We start from the raw sequence: 26,562 nt of genomic DNA, 5'->3' as shown, positions 1-26,562 counted from the left end.
CTTTTGATCTGAGGGTCCAGGGTTCAAGTCCCTGTTCAGCGTACCTTTGCTTCTTTTACAAAAAATTAAGCAGGAAATATGAATTGCTCATTCTAATATGTGCTGTTTCTGATGGCATCGCAACCTTGGGCAATATGACTCTAAGGTAGTGGAGTCCAGAGTTCTTGGATGCTTTGCCAACATTTCAAGCCTGACTGTGCTTCTAAATAGCATGAAATAGCAATCTTTGTACAAAGTTTTAATATTGGGGAGACAGATTGGTCCAAAAAAAAGCAGACAGGCGCTGCTGAAATTCGAACTCAGGATCTCCTGTTTACTAGACAGGCGCTTTAACCAACTAAGCCACAGCACCTTTTTTGCATCTGGTCTCCTTTCCTTCCTCATGTAATCATTCAGAAGTGAAATCCACTTTTTTAAGGCTGGGCTTCTGTTGCAATATAACTTTTCAAAATGTTTTCCAATTGACTGAAACTCCATTGCACAAAACGAGCATGTCATTAATCGTCGATTTAGAGTGGACTGCATTGCCCAGTGTGTGCATTGAGGAGCACATGTTCGTCTTTACTGGGGAGCAAGTTTGCACTCATGAATGTGGCAAAACATTCAAATCCGTAAGTGGGTGAACATTAAAGTCCTAGATGCTGCAAATCTCTATATCTGGATACGGAATGACTGAAAAAAGTTATGTCTCCAGTGTCAAAATGTGTGTAATGCACTAGTAATTCATTTCCTTTATTGACCAGTGAGGTAGCCATGTATGGAGGTGCTGTAGAGTGAAAATCAAGTTTCAAATGGGCAGTGATCCTTGTGCCTGGATAGCTCAGTTGGTAGAGCATCAGACTTTTAATCTGAGGGTCCAGGGTTCAAGTCCCTGTTCAGGCGTACCTTTGCTTCTTTTACAAAAAATTAAGCAGGAAATATGAATTGCTCATTCTAATATGTGCTATTTCTGATGGCATCGCAACCTTGGGCAATATGACTCTAAGGTAGTGGAGTCCAGAGTTCTTGGATGCTTTGCCAACATTTCAAGCCTGACTGTGCTTCTAAATAGCATGAAATAGCAATCTTTGTACAAAGTTTTAATATTGGGGAGACAGATTGGTCGAAAAAAAAGCAGACAGGCGCTGCTGAGATTCGAACTCAGGATCTCCTGTTTACTAGACAGGCGCTTTAACCAACTAAGCCACAGCACCTTTTCTGCATCTGCTCTCCTTTCCTTCCTCATGTAATCATTTAGAAGTGAAATCCACTTTTTTAAGGCTGGGCTTCTATTGCAATATAACTTTTCAAAATGTTTTCCAATTGACTGAAACTCCATTGCACAAAACGAGCATGTCATTAATCGTCGATTTAGAGTGGACTTCATTGCCCAGTGTGTGCATTGAGGAGCACATGTTCGTCTTTACTGGGGAGCAAGTTTGCACTCATGAATGTGGCAAAACATTCAAATCCGTAAGTGGGTGAACATTAAAGTCCTAGATGCTGCAAATCTCTATATCTGGATACGGAATGACTGAAAAAAGTTATGTCTCCAGTGTCAAAATGTGTGTAATGCACTAGTAATTCATTTCCTTTATTGACCAGTGAGGTAGCCATGTATGGAGGTGCTGTAGAGTGAAAATCAAGTTTCAAATGGGCAGTGATCCCTGTGCCTGGATAGCTCAGTCGGTAGAGCATCAGACTTTTAATCTGAGGGTCCAGGGTTCAAGTTCCTGTTCAGGCGTACCTTTGCTTCTTTTACAAAAAATTAAGCAGGAAATATGAATTGCCCATTCTAATATGTGCTATTTCTGATGGCATCGCAACCTTGGGCAATATGACTCTAAGGTAGTGGAGTCCAGAGTTCTTGGATGCTTTGCCAACATTTCAAGCCTGACTGTGCTTCTAAATAGCATGAAATAGCAATCTTTGTACAAAGTTTTAATATTGGGGAGACAGATTGGTCGAAAAAAAAGCAGACAGGCGCTGCTGAGATTCGAACTCAGGATCTCCTGTTTACTAGACAGGCGCTTTAACCAACTAAGCCACAGCACCTTTTTTGCATCTGGTCTCCTTTCCTTCCTCATGTAATCATTTAGAAGTGAAATCCACTTTTTTAAGGCTGGGCTTCTGTTGCAATATAACTTTTCAAAATGTTTTCCAATTGACTGAAACTCCATTGCACAAAACGAGCATGTCATTAATCGTCGATTTAGAGTGGACTGCATTGCCCAGTGTGTGCATTGAGGAGCACATGTTCGTCTTTACTGGGGAGCAAGTTTGCACTCATGAATGTGGCAAAACATTCAAATCCGTAAGTGGGTGAACATTAAAGTCCTAGATGCTGCAAATCTCTATATCTGGATACGGAATGACTGAAAAAAGTTATGTCTCCAGTGTCAAAATGTGTGTAATGCACTAGTAATTCATTTCCTTTATTGACCAGTGAGGTAGCCATGTATGGAGGTGCTGTAGAGTGAAAATCAAGTTTCAAATGGGCAGTGATCCCTGTGCCTGGATAGCTCAGTCGGTAGAGCATCAGACTTTTAATCTGAGGGTCCAGGGTTCAAGTTCCTGTTCAGGCGTACCTTTGCTTCTTTTACAAAAAATTAAGCAGGAAATATGAATTGCCCATTCTAATATGTGCTATTTCTGATGGCATCGCAACCTTGGGCAATATGACTCTAAGGTAGTGGAGTCCAGAGTTCTTGGATGCTTTGCCAACATTTCAAGCCTGACTGTGCTTCTAAATAGCATGAAATAGCAATCTTTGTACAAAGTTTTAATATTGGGGAGACAGATTGGTCGAAAAAAAAGCAGACAGGCGCTGCTGAGATTCGAACTCAGGATCTCCTGTTTACTAGACAGGCGCTTTAACCAACTAAGCCACAGCACCTTTTTTGCATCTGGTCTCCTTTCCTTCCTCATGTAATCATTTAGAAGTGAAATCCACTTTTTTAAGGCTGGGCTTCTGTTGCAATATAACTTTTCAAAATGTTTTCCAATTGACTGAAACTCCATTGCACAAAACGAGCATGTCATTAATCGTCGATTTAGAGTGGACTGCATTGCCCAGTGTGTGCATTGAGGAGCACATGTTCGTCTTTACTGGGGAGCAAGTTTGCACTCATGAATGTGGCAAAACATTCAAATCCGTAAGTGGGTGAACATTAAAGTCCTAGATGCTGCAAATCTCTATATCTGGATACGGAATGACTGAAAAAAGTTATGTCTCCAGTATCAAAATGTGTGTAATGCACTAGTAATTCATTTCCTTTATTGACCAGTGAGGTAGCCATGTATGGAGGTGCTGTAGAGTGAAAATCAAGTTTCAAATGGCAGTGATCCATCTGCCTGGATAGCTCAGTCGGTAAAGCATCAGACTTTTAATCTGAGGGTCCAGGGTTCAAGTCCCTGTTCAGGCGTACCTTTGCTTCTTTTACAAAAAATTAAGCAGGAAATATGAATTGCTCATTCTAATATGTGCTATTTCTGATGGCATCGCAACCTTGGGCAATATGACTCTAAGGTAGTGGAGTCCAGAGTTCTTGGATGCTTTGCCAACATATCAAGCCTGACTGTGCTTCTAAATAGCATGAAATAGCAATCTTTGTACAAAGTTTTAATATTGGGGAGACAGATTGGTCGAAAAAAAGCAGACAGGCGCTGCTGAGATTCAAACTCAGGATCTCCTGTTTACTAGACAGGCGCTTTAACCAACTAAGCCACAGCACCTTTTTTGCATCTGGTCTCCTTTCCTTCCTCATGTAATCATTTAGAAGTCAAATCCACTTTTTTAAGGCTGGGCTTCTGTTGCAATATAACTTTTCAAAATGTTTTCCAATTGACTGAAACTTCATTGCACAAAACAAGCATGTCATTAATCGTCGATTTAGAGTGGACTGCATTGCCCAGTGTGTGCATTGAGGAGCACATGTTCGTCTTTACTGGGGAGCAAGTTTGCACTCATTAATGTGGCAAAACATTCAAATCCGTAAGTGGGTGAACATTAAAGTCCTAGATGCTGCAAATCTCTATATCTGGATACGGAATGACTGAAAAAAGTTATGTCTCCAGTGTCAAAATGTGTGTAATGCACTAGTAATTCATTTCCTTTATTGACCAGTGAGGTAGCCATGTATGGAGGTGCTGTAGAGTGAAAATCAAGTTTCAAATGGGCAGTGATCCCTGTGCCTGGATAGCTCAGTCGGTAGAGCATCAGACTTTTAATCTGAGGGTCCAGGGTTCAAGTCCCTGTTCAGGCGTATCTTTGCTTCTTTTACAAAAAATTTAGCAGGAAATATGAATTGCTCATTCTAATATGTGCTATTTCTGATGGCATCGCAACCTTGGGCAATATGACTCTAAGGTAGTGGAGTCCAGAATTCTTGGATGCTTTGCCAACGTTTCAAGCCTGACTGTGCTTCTAAATAGCATGAAATAACAATCTTTGTACAAAGTTTTAATATTGGGGAGACAGATTGGTTGAAAAAAAAGCAGACAGGTGCTGCTGAGATTCGAACTCAGGATCTCCTGTTTACTAGACAGGCGCTTTAACCAACTAAGCCACAGCACCTCTTTTGCATCTGATCTCCTGTCCTTCCTCATGTAATCATTTAGAAGTGAAATCCACTTTTTTTAAGGCTGGGCTTCTGTTGCAATATAACTTTGCAAAATGTTTTCCAATTGACTGAAACTCCATTGCACAAAACGAGCATGTCATTAATCGTCGATTTAGAGTGGACTGCATTGCCCAGTGTGTGCATTGAGGAGCACATGTTCGTCTTTACTGGGGAGCAAGTTTGCACTCATGAATGTGGCAAAACATTCAAATCCGTAAGTGGGTGAACATTAAAGTCCTAGATGCTGCAAATCTCTATATCTGGATACGGAATGACTGAAAAAAGTTATGTCTCCAGTGTCAAAATGTGTGTAATGCACTAGTAATTCATTTCCTTTATTGACCAGTGAGGTAGCCATGTATGGAGGTGCTGTAGAGTGAAAATCAAGTTTCAAATGGGCAGTGATCCCTGTGCCTGGATAGCTCAGTCGGTAGAGCATCAGACTTTTAATCTGAGGGTCCAGGGTTCAAGTTCCTGTTCAGGCGTACCTTTGCTTCTTTTACAAAAAATTAAGCAGGAAATATGAATTGCCCATTCTAATATGTGCTATTTCTGATGGCATCGCAACCTTGGGCAATATGACTCTAAGGTAGTGGAGTCCAGAGTTCTTGGATGCTTTGCCAACATTTCAAGCCTGACTGTGCTTCTAAATAGCATGAAATAGCAATCTTTGTACAAAGTTTTAATATTGGGGAGACAGATTGGTCGAAAAAAAAGCAGACAGGCCGCTGCTGAGATTCGAACTCAGGATCTCCTGTTTACTAGACAGGCGCTTTAACCAACTAAGCCACAGCACCTTTTTTGCATCTGGTCTCCTTTCCTTCCTCATGTAATCATTTAGAAGTGAAATCCACTTTTTTAAGGCTGGGCTTCTGTTGCAATATAACTTTTCAAAATGTTTTCCAATTGACTGAAACTCCATTGCACAAAACGAGCATGTCATTAATCGTCGATTTAGAGTGGACTGCATTGCCCAGTGTGTGCATTGAGGAGCACATGTTCGTCTTTACTGGGGAGCAAGTTTGCACTCATTAATGTGGCAAAACATTCAAATCCGTAAGTGGGTGAACATTAAAGTCCTAGATGCTGCAAATCTCTATATCTGGATACGGAATGACTGAAAAAAGTTATGTCTCCAGTGTCAAAATGTGTGTAATGCACTAGTAATTCATTTCCTTTATTGACCAGTGAGGTAGCCATGTATGGAGGTGCTGTAGAGTGAAAATCAAGTTTCAAATGGGCAGTGATCCCTGTGCCTGGATAGCTCAGTCGGTAGAGCATCAGACTTTTAATCTTAGGGTCCAGGGTTCAAGTCCCTGTTCAGGCGTATCTTTGCTTCTTTTACAAAAAATTTAGCAGGAAATATGAATTGCTCATTCTAATATGTGCTATTTCTGATGGCATCGCAACCTTGGGCAATATGACTCTAAGGTAGTAGAGTCCAGAATTCTTGGATGCTTTGCCAAAGTTTCAAGCCTGACTGTGCTTCTAAATAGCATGAAATAACAATCTTTGTACAAAGTTTTAATATTGGGGAGACAGATTGGTTGAAAAAAAAGCAGACAGGTGCTGCTGAGATTCGAACTCAGGATCTCCTGTTTACTAGACAGGCGCTTTAACCAACTAAGCCACAGCACCTCTTTTGCATCTGATCTCCTGTCCTTCCTCATGTAATCATTTAGAAGTGAAATCCACTTTTTTTAAGGCTGGGCTTCTGTTGCAATATAACTTTACAAAATGTTTTCCAATTGACTGAAACTCCATTGCACAAAACGAGCATGTCATTAATCGTCGATTTAGAGTGGACTGCATTGCCCAGTGTGTGCATTGAGGAGCACATGTTCGTCTTTACTGGGGAGCAAGTTTGCACTCATGAATGTGGCAAAACATTCAAATCCGTAAGTGGGTGAACATTAAAGTCCTAGATGCTGCAAATCTCTATATCTGGATACGGAATGACTGAAAAAAGTTATGTCTCCAGTGTCAAAATGTGTGTAATGCACTAGTAATTCATTTCCTTTATTGACCAGTGAGGTAGCCATGTATGGAGGTGCTGTAGAGTGAAAATCAAGTTTCAAATGGCAGTGATCCATCTGCCTGGATAGCTCAGTCGCTAGAGCATCAGACTTTTGATCTGAGGGTCCAGGGTTCAAGTCCCTGTTCAGCGTACCTTTGCTTCTTTTACAAAAAATTAAGCAGGAAATATGAATTGCTCATTCTAATATGTGCTGTTTCTGATGGCATCGCAACCTTGGGCAATATGACTCTAAGGTAGTGGAGTCCAGAGTTCTTGGATGCTTTGCCAACATTTCAAGCCTGACTGTGCTTCTAAATAGCATGAAATAGCAATCTTTGTACAAAGTTTTAATATTGGGGAGACAGATTGGTCCAAAAAAAAGCAGACAGGCGCTGCTGAGATTCGAACTCAGGATCTCCTGTTTACTAGACAGGCGCTTTAACCAACTAAGCCACAGCACCTTTTTTGCATCTGGTCTCCTTTCCTTCCTCATGTAATCATTCAGAAGTGAAATCCACTTTTTTAAGGCTGGGCTTCTGTTGCAATATAACTTTTCAAAATGTTTTCCAATTGACTGAAACTCCATTGCACAAAACGAGCATGTCATTAATCGTCGATTTAGAGTGGACTGCATTGCCCAGTGTGTGCATTGAGGAGCACATGTTCGTCTTTACTGGGGAGCAAGTTTGCACTCATGAATGTGGCAAAACATTCAAATCCGTAAGTGGGTGAACATTAAAGTCCTAGATGCTGCAAATCTCTATATCTGGATACGGAATGACTGAAAAAAGTTATGTCTCCAGTGTCAAAATGTGTGTAATGCACTAGTAATTCATTTCCTTTATTGACCAGTGAGGTAGCCATGTATGGAGGTGCTGTAGAGTGAAAATCAAGTTTCAAATGGGCAGTGATCCTTGTGCCTGGATAGCTCAGTTGGTAGAGCATCAGACTTTTAATCTGAGGGTCCAGGGTTCAAGTCCCTGTTCAGGCGTACCTTTGCTTCTTTTACAAAAAATTAAGCAGGAAATATGAATTGCTCATTCTAATATGTGCTATTTCTGATGGCATCGCAACCTTGGGCAATATGACTCTAAGGTAGTGGAGTCCAGAGTTCTTGGATGCTTTGCCAACATTTCAAGCCTGACTGTGCTTCTAAATAGCATGAAATAGCAATCTTTGTACAAAGTTTTAATATTGGGGAGACAGATTGGTCGAAAAAAAAGCAGACAGGCGCTGCTGAGATTCGAACTCAGGATCTCCTGTTTACTAGACAGGCGCTTTAACCAACTAAGCCACAGCACCTTTTCTGCATCTGCTCTCCTTTCCTTCCTCATGTAATCATTTAGAAGTGAAATCCACTTTTTTAAGGCTGGGCTTCTATTGCAATATAACTTTTCAAAATGTTTTCCAATTGACTGAAACTCCATTGCACAAAACGAGCATGTCATTAATCGTCGATTTAGAGTGGACTTCATTGCCCAGTGTGTGCATTGAGGAGCACATGTTCGTCTTTACTGGGGAGCAAGTTTGCACTCATGAATGTGGCAAAACATTCAAATCCGTAAGTGGGTGAACATTAAAGTCCTAGATGCTGCAAATCTCTATATCTGGATACGGAATGACTGAAAAAAGTTATGTCTCCAGTGTCAAAATGTGTGTAATGCACTAGTAATTCATTTCCTTTATTGACCAGTGAGGTAGCCATGTATGGAGGTGCTGTAGAGTGAAAATCAAGTTTCAAATGGGCAGTGATCCCTGTGCCTGGATAGCTCAGTCGGTAGAGCATCAGACTTTTAATCTGAGGGTCCAGGGTTCAAGTTCCTGTTCAGGCGTACCTTTGCTTCTTTTACAAAAAATTAAGCAGGAAATATGAATTGCCCATTCTAATATGTGCTATTTCTGATGGCATCGCAACCTTGGGCAATATGACTCTAAGGTAGTGGAGTCCAGAGTTCTTGGATGCTTTGCCAACATTTCAAGCCTGACTGTGCTTCTAAATAGCATGAAATAGCAATCTTTGTACAAAGTTTTAATATTGGGGAGACAGATTGGTCGAAAAAAAAGCAGACAGGCGCTGCTGAGATTCGAACTCAGGATCTCCTGTTTACTAGACAGGCGCTTTAACCAACTAAGCCACAGCACCTTTTTTGCATCTGGTCTCCTTTCCTTCCTCATGTAATCATTTAGAAGTGAAATCCACTTTTTTAAGGCTGGGCTTCTGTTGCAATATAACTTTTCAAAATGTTTTCCAATTGACTGAAACTCCATTGCACAAAACGAGCATGTCATTAATCGTCGATTTAGAGTGGACTGCATTGCCCAGTGTGTGCATTGAGGAGCACATGTTCGTCTTTACTGGGGAGCAAGTTTGCACTCATGAATGTGGCAAAACATTCAAATCCGTAAGTGGGTGAACATTAAAGTCCTAGATGCTGCAAATCTCTATATCTGGATACGGAATGACTGAAAAAAGTTATGTCTCCAGTGTCAAAATGTGTGTAATGCACTAGTAATTCATTTCCTTTATTGACCAGTGAGGTAGCCATGTATGGAGGTGCTGTAGAGTGAAAATCAAGTTTCAAATGGGCAGTGATCCCTGTGCCTGGATAGCTCAGTCGGTAGAGCATCAGACTTTTAATCTGAGGGTCCAGGGTTCAAGTTCCTGTTCAGGCGTACCTTTGCTTCTTTTACAAAAAATTAAGCAGGAAATATGAATTGCCCATTCTAATATGTGCTATTTCTGATGGCATCGCAACCTTGGGCAATATGACTCTAAGGTAGTGGAGTCCAGAGTTCTTGGATGCTTTGCCAACATTTCAAGCCTGACTGTGCTTCTAAATAGCATGAAATAGCAATCTTTGTACAAAGTTTTAATATTGGGGAGACAGATTGGTCGAAAAAAAAGCAGACAGGCGCTGCTGAGATTCGAACTCAGGATCTCCTGTTTACTAGACAGGCGCTTTAACCAACTAAGCCACAGCACCTTTTTTGCATCTGGTCTCCTTTCCTTCCTCATGTAATCATTTAGAAGTGAAATCCACTTTTTTAAGGCTGGGCTTCTGTTGCAATATAACTTTTCAAAATGTTTTCCAATTGACTGAAACTCCATTGCACAAAACGAGCATGTCATTAATCGTCGATTTAGAGTGGACTGCATTGCCCAGTGTGTGCATTGAGGAGCACATGTTCGTCTTTACTGGGGAGCAAGTTTGCACTCATGAATGTGGCAAAACATTCAAATCCGTAAGTGGGTGAACATTAAAGTCCTAGATGCTGCAAATCTCTATATCTGGATACGGAATGACTGAAAAAAGTTATGTCTCCAGTATCAAAATGTGTGTAATGCACTAGTAATTCATTTCCTTTATTGACCAGTGAGGTAGCCATGTATGGAGGTGCTGTAGAGTGAAAATCAAGTTTCAAATGGCAGTGATCCATCTGCCTGGATAGCTCAGTCGGTAAAGCATCAGACTTTTAATCTGAGGGTCCAGGGTTCAAGTCCCTGTTCAGGCGTACCTTTGCTTCTTTTACAAAAAATTAAGCAGGAAATATGAATTGCTCATTCTAATATGTGCTATTTCTGATGGCATCGCAACCTTGGGCAATATGACTCTAAGGTAGTGGAGTCCAGAGTTCTTGGATGCTTTGCCAACATATCAAGCCTGACTGTGCTTCTAAATAGCATGAAATAGCAATCTTTGTACAAAGTTTTAATATTGGGGAGACAGATTGGTCGAAAAAAAGCAGACAGGCGCTGCTGAGATTCAAACTCAGGATCTCCTGTTTACTAGACAGGCGCTTTAACCAACTAAGCCACAGCACCTTTTTTGCATCTGGTCTCCTTTCCTTCCTCATGTAATCATTTAGAAGTCAAATCCACTTTTTTAAGGCTGGGCTTCTGTTGCAATATAACTTTTCAAAATGTTTTCCAATTGACTGAAACTTCATTGCACAAAACAAGCATGTCATTAATCGTCGATTTAGAGTGGACTGCATTGCCCAGTGTGTGCATTGAGGAGCACATGTTCGTCTTTACTGGGGAGCAAGTTTGCACTCATTAATGTGGCAAAACATTCAAATCCGTAAGTGGGTGAACATTAAAGTCCTAGATGCTGCAAATCTCTATATCTGGATACGGAATGACTGAAAAAAGTTATGTCTCCAGTGTCAAAATGTGTGTAATGCACTAGTAATTCATTTCCTTTATTGACCAGTGAGGTAGCCATGTATGGAGGTGCTGTAGAGTGAAAATCAAGTTTCAAATGGGCAGTGATCCCTGTGCCTGGATAGCTCAGTCGGTAGAGCATCAGACTTTTAATCTGAGGGTCCAGGGTTCAAGTCCCTGTTCAGGCGTATCTTTGCTTCTTTTACAAAAAATTTAGCAGGAAATATGAATTGCTCATTCTAATATGTGCTATTTCTGATGGCATCGCAACCTTGGGCAATATGACTCTAAGGTAGTGGAGTCCAGAATTCTTGGATGCTTTGCCAACGTTTCAAGCCTGACTGTGCTTCTAAATAGCATGAAATAACAATCTTTGTACAAAGTTTTAATATTGGGGAGACAGATTGGTTGAAAAAAAAGCAGACAGGTGCTGCTGAGATTCGAACTCAGGATCTCCTGTTTACTAGACAGGCGCTTTAACCAACTAAGCCACAGCACCTCTTTTGCATCTGATCTCCTGTCCTTCCTCATGTAATCATTTAGAAGTGAAATCCACTTTTTTTAAGGCTGGGCTTCTGTTGCAATATAACTTTGCAAAATGTTTTCCAATTGACTGAAACTCCATTGCACAAAACGAGCATGTCATTAATCGTCGATTTAGAGTGGACTGCATTGCCCAGTGTGTGCATTGAGGAGCACATGTTCGTCTTTACTGGGGAGCAAGTTTGCACTCATGAATGTGGCAAAACATTCAAATCCGTAAGTGGGTGAACATTAAAGTCCTAGATGCTGCAAATCTCTATATCTGGATACGGAATGACTGAAAAAAGTTATGTCTCCAGTGTCAAAATGTGTGTAATGCACTAGTAATTCATTTCCTTTATTGACCAGTGAGGTAGCCATGTATGGAGGTGCTGTAGAGTGAAAATCAAGTTTCAAATGGGCAGTGATCCCTGTGCCTGGATAGCTCAGTCGGTAGAGCATCAGACTTTTAATCTGAGGGTCCAGGGTTCAAGTTCCTGTTCAGGCGTACCTTTGCTTCTTTTACAAAAAATTAAGCAGGAAATATGAATTGCCCATTCTAATATGTGCTATTTCTGATGGCATCGCAACCTTGGGCAATATGACTCTAAGGTAGTGGAGTCCAGAGTTCTTGGATGCTTTGCCAACATTTCAAGCCTGACTGTGCTTCTAAATAGCATGAAATAGCAATCTTTGTACAAAGTTTTAATATTGGGGAGACAGATTGGTCGAAAAAAAAGCAGACAGGCCGCTGCTGAGATTCGAACTCAGGATCTCCTGTTTACTAGACAGGCGCTTTAACCAACTAAGCCACAGCACCTTTTTTGCATCTGGTCTCCTTTCCTTCCTCATGTAATCATTTAGAAGTGAAATCCACTTTTTTAAGGCTGGGCTTCTGTTGCAATATAACTTTTCAAAATGTTTTCCAATTGACTGAAACTCCATTGCACAAAACGAGCATGTCATTAATCGTCGATTTAGAGTGGACTGCATTGCCCAGTGTGTGCATTGAGGAGCACATGTTCGTCTTTACTGGGGAGCAAGTTTGCACTCATTAATGTGGCAAAACATTCAAATCCGTAAGTGGGTGAACATTAAAGTCCTAGATGCTGCAAATCTCTATATCTGGATACGGAATGACTGAAAAAAGTTATGTCTCCAGTGTCAAAATGTGTGTAATGCACTAGTAATTCATTTCCTTTATTGACCAGTGAGGTAGCCATGTATGGAGGTGCTGTAGAGTGAAAATCAAGTTTCAAATGGGCAGTGATCCCTGTGCCTGGATAGCTCAGTCGGTAGAGCATCAGACTTTTAATCTTAGGGTCCAGGGTTCAAGTCCCTGTTCAGGCGTATCTTTGCTTCTTTTACAAAAAATTTAGCAGGAAATATGAATTGCTCATTCTAATATGTGCTATTTCTGATGGCATCGCAACCTTGGGCAATATGACTCTAAGGTAGTAGAGTCCAGAATTCTTGGATGCTTTGCCAAAGTTTCAAGCCTGACTGTGCTTCTAAATAGCATGAAATAACAATCTTTGTACAAAGTTTTAATATTGGGGAGACAGATTGGTTGAAAAAAAAGCAGACAGGTGCTGCTGAGATTCGAACTCAGGATCTCCTGTTTACTAGACAGGCGCTTTAACCAACTAAGCCACAGCACCTCTTTTGCATCTGATCTCCTGTCCTTCCTCATGTAATCATTTAGAAGTGAAATCCACTTTTTTTAAGGCTGGGCTTCTGTTGCAATATAACTTTACAAAATGTTTTCCAATTGACTGAAACTCCATTGCACAAAACGAGCATGTCATTAATCGTCGATTTAGAGTGGACTGCATTGCCCAGTGTGTGCATTGAGGAGCACATGTTCGTCTTTACTGGGGAGCAAGTTTGCACTCATGAATGTGGCAAAACATTCAAATCCGTAAGTGGGTGAACATTAAAGTCCTAGATGCTGCAAATCTCTATATCTGGATACGGAATGACTGAAAAAAGTTATGTCTCCAGTGTCAAAATGTGTGTAATGCACTAGTAATTCATTTCCTTTATTGACCAGTGAGGTAGCCATGTATGGAGGTGCTGTAGAGTGAAAATCAAGTTTCAAATGGCAGTGATCCATCTGCCTGGATAGCTCAGTCGCTAGAGCATCAGACTTTTGATCTGAGGGTCCAGGGTTCAAGTCCCTGTTCAGCGTACCTTTGCTTCTTTTACAAAAAATTAAGCAGGAAATATGAATTGCTCATTCTAATATGTGCTGTTTCTGATGGCATCGCAACCTTGGGCAATATGACTCTAAGGTAGTGGAGTCCAGAGTTCTTGGATGCTTTGCCAACATTTCAAGCCTGACTGTGCTTCTAAATAGCATGAAATAGCAATCTTTGTACAAAGTTTTAATATTGGGGAGACAGATTGGTCCAAAAAAAAGCAGACAGGCGCTGCTGAGATTCGAACTCAGGATCTCCTGTTTACTAGACAGGCGCTTTAACCAACTAAGCCACAGCACCTTTTTTGCATCTGGTCTCCTTTCCTTCCTCATGTAATCATTCAGAAGTGAAATCCACTTTTTTAAGGCTGGGCTTCTGTTGCAATATAACTTTTCAAAATGTTTTCCAATTGACTGAAACTCCATTGCACAAAACGAGCATGTCATTAATCGTCGATTTAGAGTGGACTGCATTGCCCAGTGTGTGCATTGAGGAGCACATGTTCGTCTTTACTGGGGAGCAAGTTTGCACTCATGAATGTGGCAAAACATTCAAATCCGTAAGTGGGTGAACATTAAAGTCCTAGATGCTGCAAATCTCTATATCTGGATACGGAATGACTGAAAAAAGTTATGTCTCCAGTGTCAAAATGTGTGTAATGCACTAGTAATTCATTTCCTTTATTGACCAGTGAGGTAGCCATGTATGGAGGTGCTGTAGAGTGAAAATCAAGTTTCAAATGGGCAGTGATCCTTGTGCCTGGATAGCTCAGTTGGTAGAGCATCAGACTTTTAATCTGAGGGTCCAGGGTTCAAGTCCCTGTTCAGGCGTACCTTTGCTTCTTTTACAAAAAATTAAGCAGGAAATATGAATTGCTCATTCTAATATGTGCTATTTCTGATGGCATCGCAACCTTGGGCAATATGACTCTAAGGTAGTGGAGTCCAGAGTTCTTGGATGCTTTGCCAACATTTCAAGCCTGACTGTGCTTCTAAATAGCATGAAATAGCAATCTTTGTACAAAGTTTTAATATTGGGGAGACAGATTGGTCGAAAAAAAAGCAGACAGGCGCTGCTGAGATTCGAACTCAGGATCTCCTGTTTACTAGACAGGCGCTTTAACCAACTAAGCCACAACACCTTTTTTGCATCTGCTCTCCTTTCCTTCCTCATGTAATCATTTAGAAGTGAAATCCACTTTTTTAAGGCTGGGCTTCTATTGCAATATAACTTTTCAAAATGTTTTCCAATTGACTGAAACTCCATTGCACAAAACGAGCATGTCATTAATCGTCGATTTAGAGTGGACTTCATTGCCCAGTGTGTGCATTGAGGAGCACATGTTCGTCTTTACTGGGGAGCAAGTTTGCACTCATGAATGTGGCAAAACATTCAAATCCGTAAGTGGGTGAACATTAAAGTCCTAGATGCTGCAAATCTCTATATCTGGATACGGAATGACTGAAAAAAGTTATGTCTCCAGTGTCAAAATGTGTGTAATGCACTAGTAATTCATTTCCTTTATTGACCAGTGAGGTAGCCATGTATGGAGGTGCTGTAGAGTGAAAATCAAGTTTCAAATGGGCAGTGATCCATCTGCCTGGATAGCTCAGTCGGTAGAGCATCAGACTTTTAATCTGAGGGTCCAGGGTTCAAGTCCCTGTTCAGGCGTACCTTTGCTTCTTTTACAAAAAATTAAGCAGGAAATATGAATTGCTCATTCTAATATGTGCTATTTCTGATGGCATCGCAACCTTGGGCAATATGACTCTAAGGTAGTGGAGTCCAGAGTTCTTGGATGCTTTGCCAACATATCAAGCCTGACTGTGCTTCTAAATAGCATGAATTAGCAATCTTTGTACAAAGTTTTAATATTGGGGAGACAGATTGGTCGAAAAAAAGCAGACAGGCGCTGCTGAGATTCAAACTCAGGATCTCCTGTTTACTAGACAGGCGCTTTAACCAACTAAGCCACAGCACCTTTTTTGCATCTGGTCTCCTTTCCTTCCTCATGTAATCATTTAGAAGTGAAATCCACTTTTTTAAGGCTGGGCTTCTGTTGCAATATAACTTTTCAAAATGTTTTCCAATTGACTGAAACTCCATTGCACAAAACGAGCATGTCATTAATCGTCGATTTAGAGTGGACTGCATTGCCCAGTGTGTGCATTGAGGAGCACATGTTCGTCTTTACTGGGGAGCAAGTTTGCACTCATTAATGTGGCAAAACATTCAAATCCGTAAGTGGGTGAACATTAAAGTCCTAGATGCTGCAAATCTCTATATCTGGATACGGAATGACTGAAAAAAGTTATGTCTCCAGTGTCAAAATGTGTGTAATGCACTAGTTATTCATTTCCTTTATTGACCAGTGAGGTAGCCATGTATGGAGGTGCTGTAGAGTGAAAATCAAGTTTCAAATGGGCAGTGATCCCTGTGCCTGGATAGCTCAGTCGGTAGAGCATCAGACTTTTAATCTGAGGGTCCAGGGTTCAAGTCCCTGTTCAGGCGTATCTTTGCTTCTTTTACAAAAAATTTAGCAGGAAATATGAATTGCTCATTCTAATATGTGCTATTTCTGATGGCATCGCAACCTTGGGCAATATGACTCTAAGGTAGTGGAGTCCAGAATTCTTGGATGCTTTGCCAACGTTTCAAGCCTGACTGTGCTTCTAAATAGCATGAAATAACAATCTTTGTACAAAGTTTTAATATTGGGGAGACAGATTGGTTGAAAAAAAAGCAGACAGGTGCTGCTGAGATTCGAACTCAGGATCTCCTGTTTACTAGACAGGCGCTTTAACCAACTAAGCCACAGCACCTCTTTTGCATCTGATCTCCTGTCCTTCCTCATGTAATCATTTAGAAGTGAAATCCACTTTTTTTAAGGCTGAGCTTCTGTTGCAATATAACTTTGCAAAATGTTTTCCAATTGACTGAAACTCCATTGCACAAAACGAGCATGTCATTAATCGTCGATTTAGAGTGGACTGCATTGCCCAGTGTGTGCATTGAGGAGCACATGTTCGTCTTTACTGGGGAGCAAGTTTGCACTCATGAATGTGGCAAAACATTCAAATCCGTAAGTGGGTGAACATTAAAGTCCTAGATGCTGCAAATCTCTATATCTGGATACGGAATGACTGAAAAAAGTTATGTCTCCAGTGTCAAAATGTGTGTAATGCACTAGTAATTCATTTCCTTTATTGACCAGTGAGGTAGCCATGTATGGAGGTGCTGTAGAGTGAAAATCAAGTTTCAAATGGGCAGTGATCCTTGTGCCTGGATAGCTCAGTCGGTAGAGCATCAGACTTTTAATCTGAGGGTCCAGGGTTCAAGTCCCTGTTCAGGCGTACCTTTGCTTCTTTTACAAAAAATTAAGCAGGAAATATGAATTGCTCATTCTAATATGTGCTATTTCTGATGGCATCGCAACCTTGGGCAATATGACTCTAAGGTAGTGGAGTCCAGAGTTCTTGGATGCTTTGCCAACATATCAAGCCTGACTGTGCTTCTAAATAGCATGAAATAGCAATCTTTGTACAAAGTTTTAATATTGGGGAGACAGATTGGTCGAAAAAAAGCAGACAGGCGCTGCTGAGATTCGAACTCAGGATCTCCTGTTTACTAGACAGGCGCTTTAACCAACTAAGCCACAGCACCTTTTTTGCATCTGGTCTCCTTTCCTTCCTCATGTAATCATTTAGAAGTGAAATCCACTTTTTTAAGGCTGGGCTTCTGTTGCAATATAACTTTTCAAAATGTTTTCCAATTGACTGAAACTCCATTGCACAAAACGAGCATGTCATTAATCGTCGATTTAGAGTGGACTGCATTGCCCAGTGTGTGCATTGAGGAGCACATGTTCGTCTTTACTGGGGAGCAAGTTTGCACTCATGAATGTGGCAAAACATTCAAATCCGTAAGTGGGTGAACATTAAAGTCCTAGATGCTGCAAATCTCTATATCTGGATACGGAATGACTGAAAAAAGTTATGTCTCCAGTGTCAAAATGTGTGTAATGCACTAGTAATTCATTTCCTTTATTGACCAGTGAGGTAGCCATGTATGGAGGTGATGTAGAGTGAAAATCAAGTTTCAAATGGCAGTGATCCATCTGCCTGGATAGCTCAGTCGGTAGAGCATCAGACTTTTAATCTGAGGGTCCAGGATTCAAGGCCCTGTTCAGGCGTACCTTTGCTTCTTTTACAAAAAATTAAGCAGGAAATATGAATTGCTCATTCTAATATGTGCTATTTCTGATGGCATCGCAACCTTGGGCAATATGACTCTAAGGTAGTGGAGTCCAGAGTTCTTGGATGCTTTGCCAACATATCAAGCCTGACTGTGCTTCTAAATAGCATGAAATAGCAATCTTTGTAAAAAGTTTTAATATTGGGGAGACAGATTGGTCGAAAAAAAGCAGACAGGCGCTGCTGAGATTCGAACTCAGGATCTCCTGTTTACTAGACAGGCGCTTTAACCAACTAAGCCACAGCACCTTTTTTGCATCTGGTCTCCTTTCCTTCCTCATGTAATCATTTAGAAGTGAAATCCACTTTTTTAAGGCTGGGCTTCTGTTGCAATATAACTTTTCAAAATGTTTTCCAATTGACTGAAACTCCATTGCACAAAACGAGCATGTCATTAATCGTCGATTTAGAGTGGACTGCATTGCCCAGTGTGTGCATTGAGGAGCACATGTTCGTCTTTACTGGGGAGCAAGTTTGCACTCATGAATGTGGCAAAACATTAAAATCCGTAAGTGGGTGAACATTAAAGTCCTAGATGCTGCAAATCGCTATATCTGGATACGGAATGACTGAAAAAAGTTATGTCTCCAGTGTCAAAATGTGTGTAATGCACTAGTAATTCATTTCCTTTATTGACCAGTGAGGTAGCCATGTATGGAGGTGCTGTAGAGTGAAAATCAAGTTTCAAATGGGCAGTGATCCCTGTGCCTGGATAGCTCAGTCGGTAGAGCATCAGACTTTTAATCTGAGGGTCCAGGGTTCAAGTCCCTGTTCAGGCGTACCTTTGCTTCTTTTACAAAAAATTTAGCAGGAAATATGAATTGCTCATTCTAATATGTGCTATTTCTGATGGCATCGCAACCTTGGGCAATATGACTCTAAGGTAGTGGAGTCCAGAATTCTTGGATGCTTTGCCAACATTTCAAGCCTGACTGTGCTTCTAAATAGCATGAAATAACAATCTTTGTACAAAGTTTTAATATTGGGGAGACAGATTGGTCGAAAAAAAAGCAGACAGGCGCTGCTGAGATTCGAACTCAGGATCTCCTGTTTACTAGACAGGCGCTTTAACCAACTAAGCCACAGCACCTCTTTTGCATCTGATCTCCTTTCCTTCCTCATGTAATCATTTAGAAGTGAAATCCACTTTTTTTAAGGCTGGGCTTCTGTTGCAATATAACTTTACAAAATGTTTTCCAATTGACTGAAACTCCATTGCACAAAACGAGCATGTCATTAATCGTTGATTTAGAGTGGACTGCATTGCCCAGTGTGTGTATTGAGGAGCACATGTTTGCCTTTACTGGGGAGCAAGTTTGCACTCATGAATGTGGCAAAACATTCAAATCCGTAAGTGGGTGAACATTAAAGTCCTAGATGCTGCAAATCTCTATATCTGGATACGGAATGACTGAAAAAAGTTATGTCTCCAGTGTCAAAATGTGTGTAATGCACTAGTAATTCATTTCCTTTATTGACCAGTGAGGTAGCCATGTATGGAGGTGCTGTAGAGTGAAAATCAAGTTTCAAATGGGCAGTGATCCCTGTGCCTGGATAGCTCAGTCGGTAGAGCATCAGACTTTTAATCTGAGGGTCCAGGGTTCAAGTCCCTGTTCAGGCGTACCTTTGCTTCTTTTACAAAAAATTAAGCAGGAAATATGAATTGCTCATTCTAATATGTGCTATTTCTGATGGCATCGCAACCTTGGGCAATATGACTCTAAGGTAGTGGAGTCGAGAGTTCTTGGATGCTTTGCCAACATTTCAAGCCTGACTGTGCTTCTAAATAGCATGAAATAGCAATCTTTGTACAAAGTTTTAATATTGGGGAGACAGATTGGTCGAAAAAAAAGCAGACAGGCGCTGCTGAGATTCGAACTCAGGATCTCCTGTTTACTAGACAGGCGCTTTAACCAACTAAGCCGCAGCACCTTTTTTGCATCTGGTCTCCTTTCCTTCCTCATGTAATCATTTAGAAGTGAAATCCACTTTTTTAAGGCTTGGCTTCTGTTGCAATATAACTTTTCAAAATGTTTTCCAATTGACTGAAACTCCATTGCACAAAACGAGCATGTCATTAATCGTCGATTTAGAGTGGACTGCATTGCCCAGTGTGTGCATTGAGGAGCACATGTTCGTCTTTACTGGGGAGCAAGTTTGCACTCATGAATGTGGCAAAACATTCAAATCCGTAAGTGGGTGAACATTAAAGTCCTAGATGCTGCAAATCTCTATATCTGGATACGGAATGACTGAAAAAATTTATGTCTCCAGTGTCAAAATGTGTGTAATGCACTAGTAATTCATTTCCTTTATTGACCAGTGAGGTAGCCATGTATGGAGGCGCTGTAGAGTGAAAATCAAGTTTCAAATGGCAGTGATCCATGTGCCTGGATAGCTCAGTCGGTAGAGCATCAGACTTTTGATCTGAGGGTCCAGGGTTCAAGTCCCTGTTCAGCGTACCTTTGCTTCTTTTACAAAAAATTAAGCAGGAAATATGAATTGCTCATTCTAATATGTGCTGTTTCTGATGGCATCGCAACCTTGGGCAATATGACTCTAAGGTAGTGGAGTCCAGAGTTCTTGGATGCTTTGCCAACATTTCAAGCCTGACTGTGCTTCTAAATAGCATGAAATAGCAATCTTTGTACAAAGTTTTAATATTGGGGAGACAGATTGGTCCAAAAAAAAGCAGACAGGCGCTGCTGAGATTCGAACTCAGGATCTCCTGTTTACTAGACAGGCGCTTTAACCAACTAAGCCACAGCACCTTTTTTGCATCTGGTCTCCTTTCCTTCCTCATGTAATCATTCAGAAGTGAAATCCACTTTTTTAAGGCTGGGCTTCTGTTGCAATATAACTTTTCAAAATGTTTTCCAATTGACTGAAACTCCATTGCACAAAACGAGCATGTCATTAATCGTCGATTTAGAGTGGACTGCATTGCCCAGTGTGTGCATTGAGGAGCACATGTTCGTCTTTACTGGGGAGCAAGTTTGCACTCATGAATGTGGCAAAACATTCAAATCCGTAAGTGGGTGAACATTAAAGTCCTAGATGCTGCAAATCTCTATATCTGGATACGGAATGACTGAAAAAAGTTATGTCTCCAGTGTCAAAATGTGTGTAATGCACTAGTAATTCATTTCCTTTATTGACCAGTGAGGTAGCCATGTATGGAGGTGCTGTAGAGTGAAAATCAAGTTTCAAATGGGCAGTGATCCTTGTGCCTGGATAGCTCAGTTGGTAGAGCATCAGACTTTTAATCTGAGGGTCCAGGGTTCAAGTCCCTGTTCAGGCGTACCTTTGCTTCTTTTACAAAAAATTAAGCAGGAAATATGAATTGCTCATTCTAATATGTGCTATTTCTGATGGCATCGCAACCTTGGGCAATATGACTCTAAGGTAGTGGAGTCCAGAGTTCTTGGATGCTTTGCCAACATTTCAAGCCTGACTGTGCTTCTAAATAGCATGAAATAGCAATCTTTGTACAAAGTTTTAATATTGGGGAGACAGATTGGTCGAAAAAAAAGCAGGCAGGCGCTGCTGAGATTCGAACTCAGGATCTCCTGTTTACTAGACAGGCGCTTTAACCAACTAAGCCACAGCACCTTTTTTGCATCTGCTCTCCTTTCCTTCCTCATGTAATCATTTAGAAGTGAAATCCACTTTTTTAAGGCTGGGCTTCTATTGCAATATAACTTTTCAAAATGTTTTCCAATTGACTGAAACTCCATTGCACAAAACGAGCATGTCATTAATCGTCGATTTAGAGTGGACTTCATTGCCCAGTGTGTGCATTGAGGAGCACATGTTCGTCTTTACTGGGGAGCAAGTTTGCACTCATGAATGTGGCAAAACATTCAAATCCGTAAGTGGGTGAACATTAAAGTCCTAGATGCTGCAAATCTCTATATCTGGATACGGAATGACTGAAAAAAGTTATGTCTCCAGTGTCAAAATGTGTGTAATGCACTAGTAATTCATTTCCTTTATTGACCAGTGAGGTAGCCATGTATGGAGGTGCTGTAGAGTGAAAATCAAGTTTCAAATGGCAGTGATCCATCTGCCTGGATAGCTCAGTCGGTAGAGCATCAGACTTTTAATCTGAGGGTCCAGGGTTCAAGTCCCTGTTCAGGCGTACCTTTGCTTCTTTTACAAAAAATTAAGCAGGAAATATGAATTGCTCATTCTAATATGTGCTATTTCTGATGGCATCGCAACCTTGGGCAATATGACTCTAAGGTAGTGGAGTCCAGAATTCTTGGATGCTTTGCCAACGTTTCAAGCCTGACTGTGCTTCTAAATAGCATGAAATAACAATCTTTGTACAAAGTTTTAATATTGGGGAGACAGATTGGTTGAAAAAAAAGCAGACAGGTGCTGCTGAGATTCGAACTCAGGATCTCCTGTTTACTAGACAGGCGCTTTAACCAACTAAGCCACAGCACCTCTTTTGCATCTGATCTCCTGTCCTTCCTCATGTAATCATTTAGAAGTGAAATCCACTTTTTTTAAGGCTGGGCTTCTGTTGCAATATAACTTTGCAAAATGTTTTCCAATTGACTGAAACTCCATTGCACAAAACGAGCATGTCATTAATCGTCGATTTAGAGTGGACTGCATTGCCCAGTGTGTGCATTGAGGAGCACATGTTCGTCTTTACTGGGGAGCAAGTTTGCACTCATGAATGTGGCAAAACATTCAAATCCGTAAGTGGGTGAACATTAAAGTCCTAGATGCTGCAAATCTCTATATCTGGATACGGAATGACTGAAAAAAGTTATGTCTCCAGTGTCAAAATGTGTGTAATGCACTAGTAATTCATTTCCTTTATTGACCAGTGAGGTAGCCATGTATGGAGGTGCTGTAGAGTGAAAATCAAGTTTCAAATGGGCAGTGATCCTTGTGCCTGGATAGCTCAGTCGGTAGAGCATCAGACTTTTAATCTGAGGGTCCAGGGTTCAAGTCCCTGTTCAGGCGTACCTTTGCTTCTTTTACAAAAAATTAAGCAGGAAATATGAATTGCTCATTCTAATATGTGCTATTTCTGATGGCATCGCAACCTTGGGCAATATGACTCTAAGGTAGTGGAGTCCAGAGTTCTTGGATGCTTTGCCAACATATCAAGCCTGACTGTGCTTCTAAATAGCATGAAATAGCAATCTTTGTACAAAGTTTTAATATTGGGGAGACAGATTGGTCGAAAAAAAGCAGACAGGCGCTGCTGAGATTCGAACTCAGGATCTCCTGTTTACTAGACAGGCGCTTTAACCAACTAAGCCACAGCACCTTTTTTGCATCTGGTCTCCTTTCCTTCCTCATGTAATCATTTAGAAGTGAAATCCACTTTTTTAAGGCTGGGCTTCTGTTGCAATATAACTTTTCAAAATGTTTTCCAATTGACTGAAACTCCATTGCACAAAACGAGCATGTCATTAATCGTCGATTTAGAGTGGACTGCATTGCCCAGTGTGTGCATTGAGGAGCACATGTTCGTCTTTACTGGGGAGCAAGTTTGCACTCATGAATGTGGCAAAACATTCAAATCCGTAAGTGGGTGAACATTAAAGTCCTAGATGCTGCAAATCTCTATATCTGGATACGGAATGACTGAAAAAAGTTATGTCTCCAGTGTCAAAATGTGTGTAATGCACTAGTAATTCATTTCCTTTATTGACCAGTGAGGTAGCCATGTATGGAGGTGCTGTAGAGTGAAAATCAAGTTTCAAATGGGCACTGATCCCTGTGCCTGGATAGCTCAGTCGGTAGAGCATCAGACTTTTAATCTTAGGGTCCAGGGTTCAAGTCCCTGTTCAGGCGTATCTTTGCTTCTTTTACAAAAAATTTAGCAGGAAATATGAATTGCTCATTCTAATATGTGCTATTTCTGATGGCATCGCAACCTTGGGCAATATGACTCTAAGGTAGTAGAGTCCAGAATTCTTGGATGCTTTGCCAACGTTTCAAGCCTGACTGTGCTTCTAAATAGCATGAAATAACAATCTTTGTACAAAGTTTTAATATTGGGGAGACAGATTGGTTGAAAAAAAAGCAGACAGGTGCTGCTGAGATTCGAACTCAGGATCTCCTGTTTACTAGACAGGCGCTTTAACCAACTAAGCCACAGCACCTCTTTTGCATCTGATCTCCTGTCCTTCCTCATGTAATCATTTAGAAGTGAAATCCACTTTTTTTAAGGCTGGGCTTCTGTTGCAATATAACTTTACAAAATGTTTTCCAATTGACTGAAACTCCATTGCACAAAACGAGCATGTCATTAATCGTCGATTTAGAGTGGACTGCATTGCCCAGTGTGTGCATTGAGGAGCACATGTTCGTCTTTACTGGGGAGCAAGTTTGCACTCATGAATGTGGCAAAACATTCAAATCCGTAAGTGGGTGAACATTAAAGTCCTAGATGCTGCAAATCTCTATATCTGGATACGGAATGACTGAAAAAAGTTATGTCTCCAGTGTCAAAATGTGTGTAATGCACTAGTAATTCATTTCCTTTATTGACCAGTGAGGTAGCCATGTATGGAGGTGCTGTAGAGTGAAAATCAAGTTTCAAATGGCAGTCATCCATCTGCCTGGATAGCTCAGTCGGTAGAGCATCAGACTTTTAATCTGAGGGTCCAGGGTTCAAGTCCCTGTTCAGGCGTACCTTTGCTTCTTTTACAAAAAATTAAGCAGGAAATATGAATTGCTCATTCTAATATGTGCTATTTCTGATGGCATCGCAACCTTGGGCAATATGACTCTAAGGTAGTGGAGTCCAGAGTTCTTGGATGCTTTGCCAACATATCAAGCCTGACTGTGCTTCTAAATAGCATGAAATAGCAATCTTTGTACAAAGTTTTAATATTGGGGAGACAGATTGGTCGAAAAAAAGCAGACAGGCGCTGCTGAGATTCGAACTCAGGATCTCCTGTTTACTAGACAGGCGCTTTAACCAACTAAGCCACAGCACCTTTTTTGCATCTGGTCTCCTTTCCTTCCTCATGTAATCATTTAGAAGTGAAATCCACTTTTTTAAGGCTGGGCTTCTGTTGCAATATAACTTTTCAAAATGTTTTCCAATTGACTGAAACTCCATTGCACAAAACGAGCATGTCATTAATCGTCGATTTAGAGTGGACTGCATTGCCCAGTGTGTGCATTGAGGAGCACATGTTCGTCTTTACTGGGGAGCAAGTTTGCACTCATTAATGTGGCAAAACATTCAAATCCGTAAGTGGGTGAACATTAAAGTCCTAGATGCTGCAAATCTCTATATCTGGATACGGAATGACTGAAAAAAGTTATGTCTCCAGTGTCAAAATGTGTGTAATGCACTAGTAATTCATTTCCTTTATTGACCAGTGAGGTAGCCATGTATGGAGGTGCTGTAGAGTGAAAATCAAGTTTCAAATGGGCAGTGATCCCTGTGCCTGGATAGCTCAGTCGGTAGAGCATCAGACTTTTAATCTTAGGGTCCAGGGTTCAAGTCCCTGTTCAGGCGTACCTTTGCTTCTTTTACAAAAAATTAAGCAGGAAATATGAATTGCTCATTCTAATATGTGCTATTTCTGATGGCATCGCAACCTTGGGCAATATGACTCTAAGGTAGTGGAGTCCAGAGTTCTTGGATGCTTTGCCAACATATCAAGCCTGACTGTGCTTCTAAATAGCATGAAATAGCAATCTTTGTACAAAGTTTTAATATTGGGGAGACAGATTGGTCGAAAAAAAGCAGACAGGCGCTGCTGAGATTCGAACTCAGGATCTCCTGTTTACTAGACAGGCGCTTTAACCAACTAAGCCACAGCACCTTTTTCGCATCTGGTCTCCTTTCCTTCCTCATGTAATCATTTAGAAGTGAAATCCACTTTTTTAAGGCTGGGCTTCTGTTGCAATATAACTTTAAAAATGTTTTCCAATTGACTGAAACTCCATTGCACAAAACGAGCATGTCATTAATCGTCGATTTAGAGTGGACTGCATTGCCCAGTGTGTGCATTGAGGAGCACATGTTCGTCTTTACTGGGGAGCAAGTTTGCACTCATTAATGTGGCAAAACATTCAAATCCGTAAGTGGGTGAACATTAAAGTCCTAGATGCTGCAAATCTCTATATCTGGATACGGAATGACTGAAAAAAGTTATGTCTCCAGTGTCAAAATGTGTGTAATGCACTAGTAATTCATTTCCTTTATTGACCAGTGAGGTAGCCATGTATGGAGGTGATGTAGAGTGAAAATCAAGTTTCAAATGGCAGTGATCCATCTGCCTGGATAGCTCAGTCGGTAGAGCATCAGACTTTTAATCTGAGGGTCCAGGATTCAAGTCCCTGTTCAGGCGTACCTTTGCTTCTTTTACAAAAAATTAAGCAGGAAATATGAATTGCTCATTCTAATATGTGCTATTTATGATGGCATCGCAACCTTGGGCAATATAACTCTAAGGTAGTGGAGTCCAGAGTTCTTGGATGCTTTGCCAACATATCAAGCCTGACTGTGCTTCTAAATAGCATGAAATAGCAATCTTTGTACAAAGTTTTAATATTGGGGAGACAGATTGGTCGAAAAAAAGCAGACAGGCGCTGCTGAGATTCGAACTCAGGATCTCCTGTTTACTAGACAGGCGCTTTAACCAACTAAGCCACAGCACCTTTTTTGCATCTGGTCTCCTTTCCTTCCTCATGTAATCATTTAGAAGTGAAATCCACTTTTTTAAGGCTGGGCTTCTGTTGCAATATAACTTTTCAAAATGTTTTCCAATTGACTGAAACTCCATTGCACAAAACGAGCATGTCATTAATC

At 40.8% G+C, this 26,562-nt stretch overlaps 28 non-coding genes across 28 annotated transcripts; 4 read left to right on the top strand and 24 right to left on the bottom strand.

Moving 5' to 3' along the window:
* The first annotated feature begins 809 nt into the window (after positions 1 to 809).
* On the top strand, positions 810 to 882 carry TRNAK-UUU (transfer RNA lysine (anticodon UUU)). Its single transcript has one exon. It is a non-coding gene; the product is annotated as a tRNA-Lys (tRNA).
* Positions 883 to 1,119: 237 nt separating this feature from the next.
* Positions 1,120 to 1,193, bottom strand: TRNAT-AGU (transfer RNA threonine (anticodon AGU)). The gene has a single exon. It is a non-coding gene; the product is annotated as a tRNA-Thr (tRNA).
* Positions 1,194 to 1,960: 767 nt separating this feature from the next.
* On the bottom strand, positions 1,961 to 2,034 carry TRNAT-AGU (transfer RNA threonine (anticodon AGU)). The gene has a single exon. It is a non-coding gene; the product is annotated as a tRNA-Thr (tRNA).
* Positions 2,035 to 2,801: 767 nt separating this feature from the next.
* Positions 2,802 to 2,875, bottom strand: TRNAT-AGU (transfer RNA threonine (anticodon AGU)). Its single transcript has one exon. It is a non-coding gene; the product is annotated as a tRNA-Thr (tRNA).
* A 1,606-nt stretch (positions 2,876 to 4,481) lies between these two features.
* Positions 4,482 to 4,555, bottom strand: TRNAT-AGU (transfer RNA threonine (anticodon AGU)). Its single transcript has one exon. It is a non-coding gene; the product is annotated as a tRNA-Thr (tRNA).
* A 1,610-nt stretch (positions 4,556 to 6,165) lies between these two features.
* Positions 6,166 to 6,239, bottom strand: TRNAT-AGU (transfer RNA threonine (anticodon AGU)). Its single transcript has one exon. It is a non-coding gene; the product is annotated as a tRNA-Thr (tRNA).
* Positions 6,240 to 7,005: 766 nt separating this feature from the next.
* Positions 7,006 to 7,079, bottom strand: TRNAT-AGU (transfer RNA threonine (anticodon AGU)). The gene has a single exon. It is a non-coding gene; the product is annotated as a tRNA-Thr (tRNA).
* A 457-nt stretch (positions 7,080 to 7,536) lies between these two features.
* On the top strand, positions 7,537 to 7,609 carry TRNAK-UUU (transfer RNA lysine (anticodon UUU)). The gene has a single exon. It is a non-coding gene; the product is annotated as a tRNA-Lys (tRNA).
* A 237-nt stretch (positions 7,610 to 7,846) lies between these two features.
* On the bottom strand, positions 7,847 to 7,920 carry TRNAT-AGU (transfer RNA threonine (anticodon AGU)). The gene has a single exon. It is a non-coding gene; the product is annotated as a tRNA-Thr (tRNA).
* A 767-nt stretch (positions 7,921 to 8,687) lies between these two features.
* On the bottom strand, positions 8,688 to 8,761 carry TRNAT-AGU (transfer RNA threonine (anticodon AGU)). The gene has a single exon. It is a non-coding gene; the product is annotated as a tRNA-Thr (tRNA).
* A 767-nt stretch (positions 8,762 to 9,528) lies between these two features.
* Positions 9,529 to 9,602, bottom strand: TRNAT-AGU (transfer RNA threonine (anticodon AGU)). The gene has a single exon. It is a non-coding gene; the product is annotated as a tRNA-Thr (tRNA).
* Positions 9,603 to 11,208: 1,606 nt separating this feature from the next.
* Positions 11,209 to 11,282, bottom strand: TRNAT-AGU (transfer RNA threonine (anticodon AGU)). The gene has a single exon. It is a non-coding gene; the product is annotated as a tRNA-Thr (tRNA).
* Positions 11,283 to 12,892: 1,610 nt separating this feature from the next.
* On the bottom strand, positions 12,893 to 12,966 carry TRNAT-AGU (transfer RNA threonine (anticodon AGU)). Its single transcript has one exon. It is a non-coding gene; the product is annotated as a tRNA-Thr (tRNA).
* A 766-nt stretch (positions 12,967 to 13,732) lies between these two features.
* On the bottom strand, positions 13,733 to 13,806 carry TRNAT-AGU (transfer RNA threonine (anticodon AGU)). Its single transcript has one exon. It is a non-coding gene; the product is annotated as a tRNA-Thr (tRNA).
* A 457-nt stretch (positions 13,807 to 14,263) lies between these two features.
* Positions 14,264 to 14,336, top strand: TRNAK-UUU (transfer RNA lysine (anticodon UUU)). The gene has a single exon. It is a non-coding gene; the product is annotated as a tRNA-Lys (tRNA).
* A 1,918-nt stretch (positions 14,337 to 16,254) lies between these two features.
* TRNAT-AGU (transfer RNA threonine (anticodon AGU)) lies at positions 16,255 to 16,328 on the bottom strand. The gene has a single exon. It is a non-coding gene; the product is annotated as a tRNA-Thr (tRNA).
* Positions 16,329 to 17,095: 767 nt separating this feature from the next.
* On the bottom strand, positions 17,096 to 17,169 carry TRNAT-AGU (transfer RNA threonine (anticodon AGU)). The gene has a single exon. It is a non-coding gene; the product is annotated as a tRNA-Thr (tRNA).
* Positions 17,170 to 17,934: 765 nt separating this feature from the next.
* Positions 17,935 to 18,008, bottom strand: TRNAT-AGU (transfer RNA threonine (anticodon AGU)). The gene has a single exon. It is a non-coding gene; the product is annotated as a tRNA-Thr (tRNA).
* A 767-nt stretch (positions 18,009 to 18,775) lies between these two features.
* On the bottom strand, positions 18,776 to 18,849 carry TRNAT-AGU (transfer RNA threonine (anticodon AGU)). Its single transcript has one exon. It is a non-coding gene; the product is annotated as a tRNA-Thr (tRNA).
* A 1,607-nt stretch (positions 18,850 to 20,456) lies between these two features.
* Positions 20,457 to 20,530, bottom strand: TRNAT-AGU (transfer RNA threonine (anticodon AGU)). Its single transcript has one exon. It is a non-coding gene; the product is annotated as a tRNA-Thr (tRNA).
* Positions 20,531 to 20,987: 457 nt separating this feature from the next.
* On the top strand, positions 20,988 to 21,060 carry TRNAK-UUU (transfer RNA lysine (anticodon UUU)). Its single transcript has one exon. It is a non-coding gene; the product is annotated as a tRNA-Lys (tRNA).
* A 237-nt stretch (positions 21,061 to 21,297) lies between these two features.
* TRNAT-AGU (transfer RNA threonine (anticodon AGU)) lies at positions 21,298 to 21,371 on the bottom strand. The gene has a single exon. It is a non-coding gene; the product is annotated as a tRNA-Thr (tRNA).
* A 766-nt stretch (positions 21,372 to 22,137) lies between these two features.
* Positions 22,138 to 22,211, bottom strand: TRNAT-AGU (transfer RNA threonine (anticodon AGU)). Its single transcript has one exon. It is a non-coding gene; the product is annotated as a tRNA-Thr (tRNA).
* A 767-nt stretch (positions 22,212 to 22,978) lies between these two features.
* TRNAT-AGU (transfer RNA threonine (anticodon AGU)) lies at positions 22,979 to 23,052 on the bottom strand. The gene has a single exon. It is a non-coding gene; the product is annotated as a tRNA-Thr (tRNA).
* A 767-nt stretch (positions 23,053 to 23,819) lies between these two features.
* On the bottom strand, positions 23,820 to 23,893 carry TRNAT-AGU (transfer RNA threonine (anticodon AGU)). The gene has a single exon. It is a non-coding gene; the product is annotated as a tRNA-Thr (tRNA).
* A 766-nt stretch (positions 23,894 to 24,659) lies between these two features.
* TRNAT-AGU (transfer RNA threonine (anticodon AGU)) lies at positions 24,660 to 24,733 on the bottom strand. Its single transcript has one exon. It is a non-coding gene; the product is annotated as a tRNA-Thr (tRNA).
* A 766-nt stretch (positions 24,734 to 25,499) lies between these two features.
* TRNAT-AGU (transfer RNA threonine (anticodon AGU)) lies at positions 25,500 to 25,573 on the bottom strand. Its single transcript has one exon. It is a non-coding gene; the product is annotated as a tRNA-Thr (tRNA).
* A 764-nt stretch (positions 25,574 to 26,337) lies between these two features.
* TRNAT-AGU (transfer RNA threonine (anticodon AGU)) lies at positions 26,338 to 26,411 on the bottom strand. The gene has a single exon. It is a non-coding gene; the product is annotated as a tRNA-Thr (tRNA).
* Positions 26,412 to 26,562: the final 151 nt, after the last annotated feature.

This window comes from Ambystoma mexicanum, unplaced genomic scaffold (genome assembly GCF_040938575.1).
Source record: "Ambystoma mexicanum isolate Mex_15411 unplaced genomic scaffold, UKY_AmexF1_1 Mex_scaf1, whole genome shotgun sequence".
NCBI lineage: Eukaryota > Metazoa > Chordata > Amphibia > Caudata > Ambystomatidae > Ambystoma > Ambystoma mexicanum.
The sequence above is the reverse complement of the archived record's forward strand: the minus strand, read 5'-3'. Positions and strand labels throughout refer to the sequence as shown.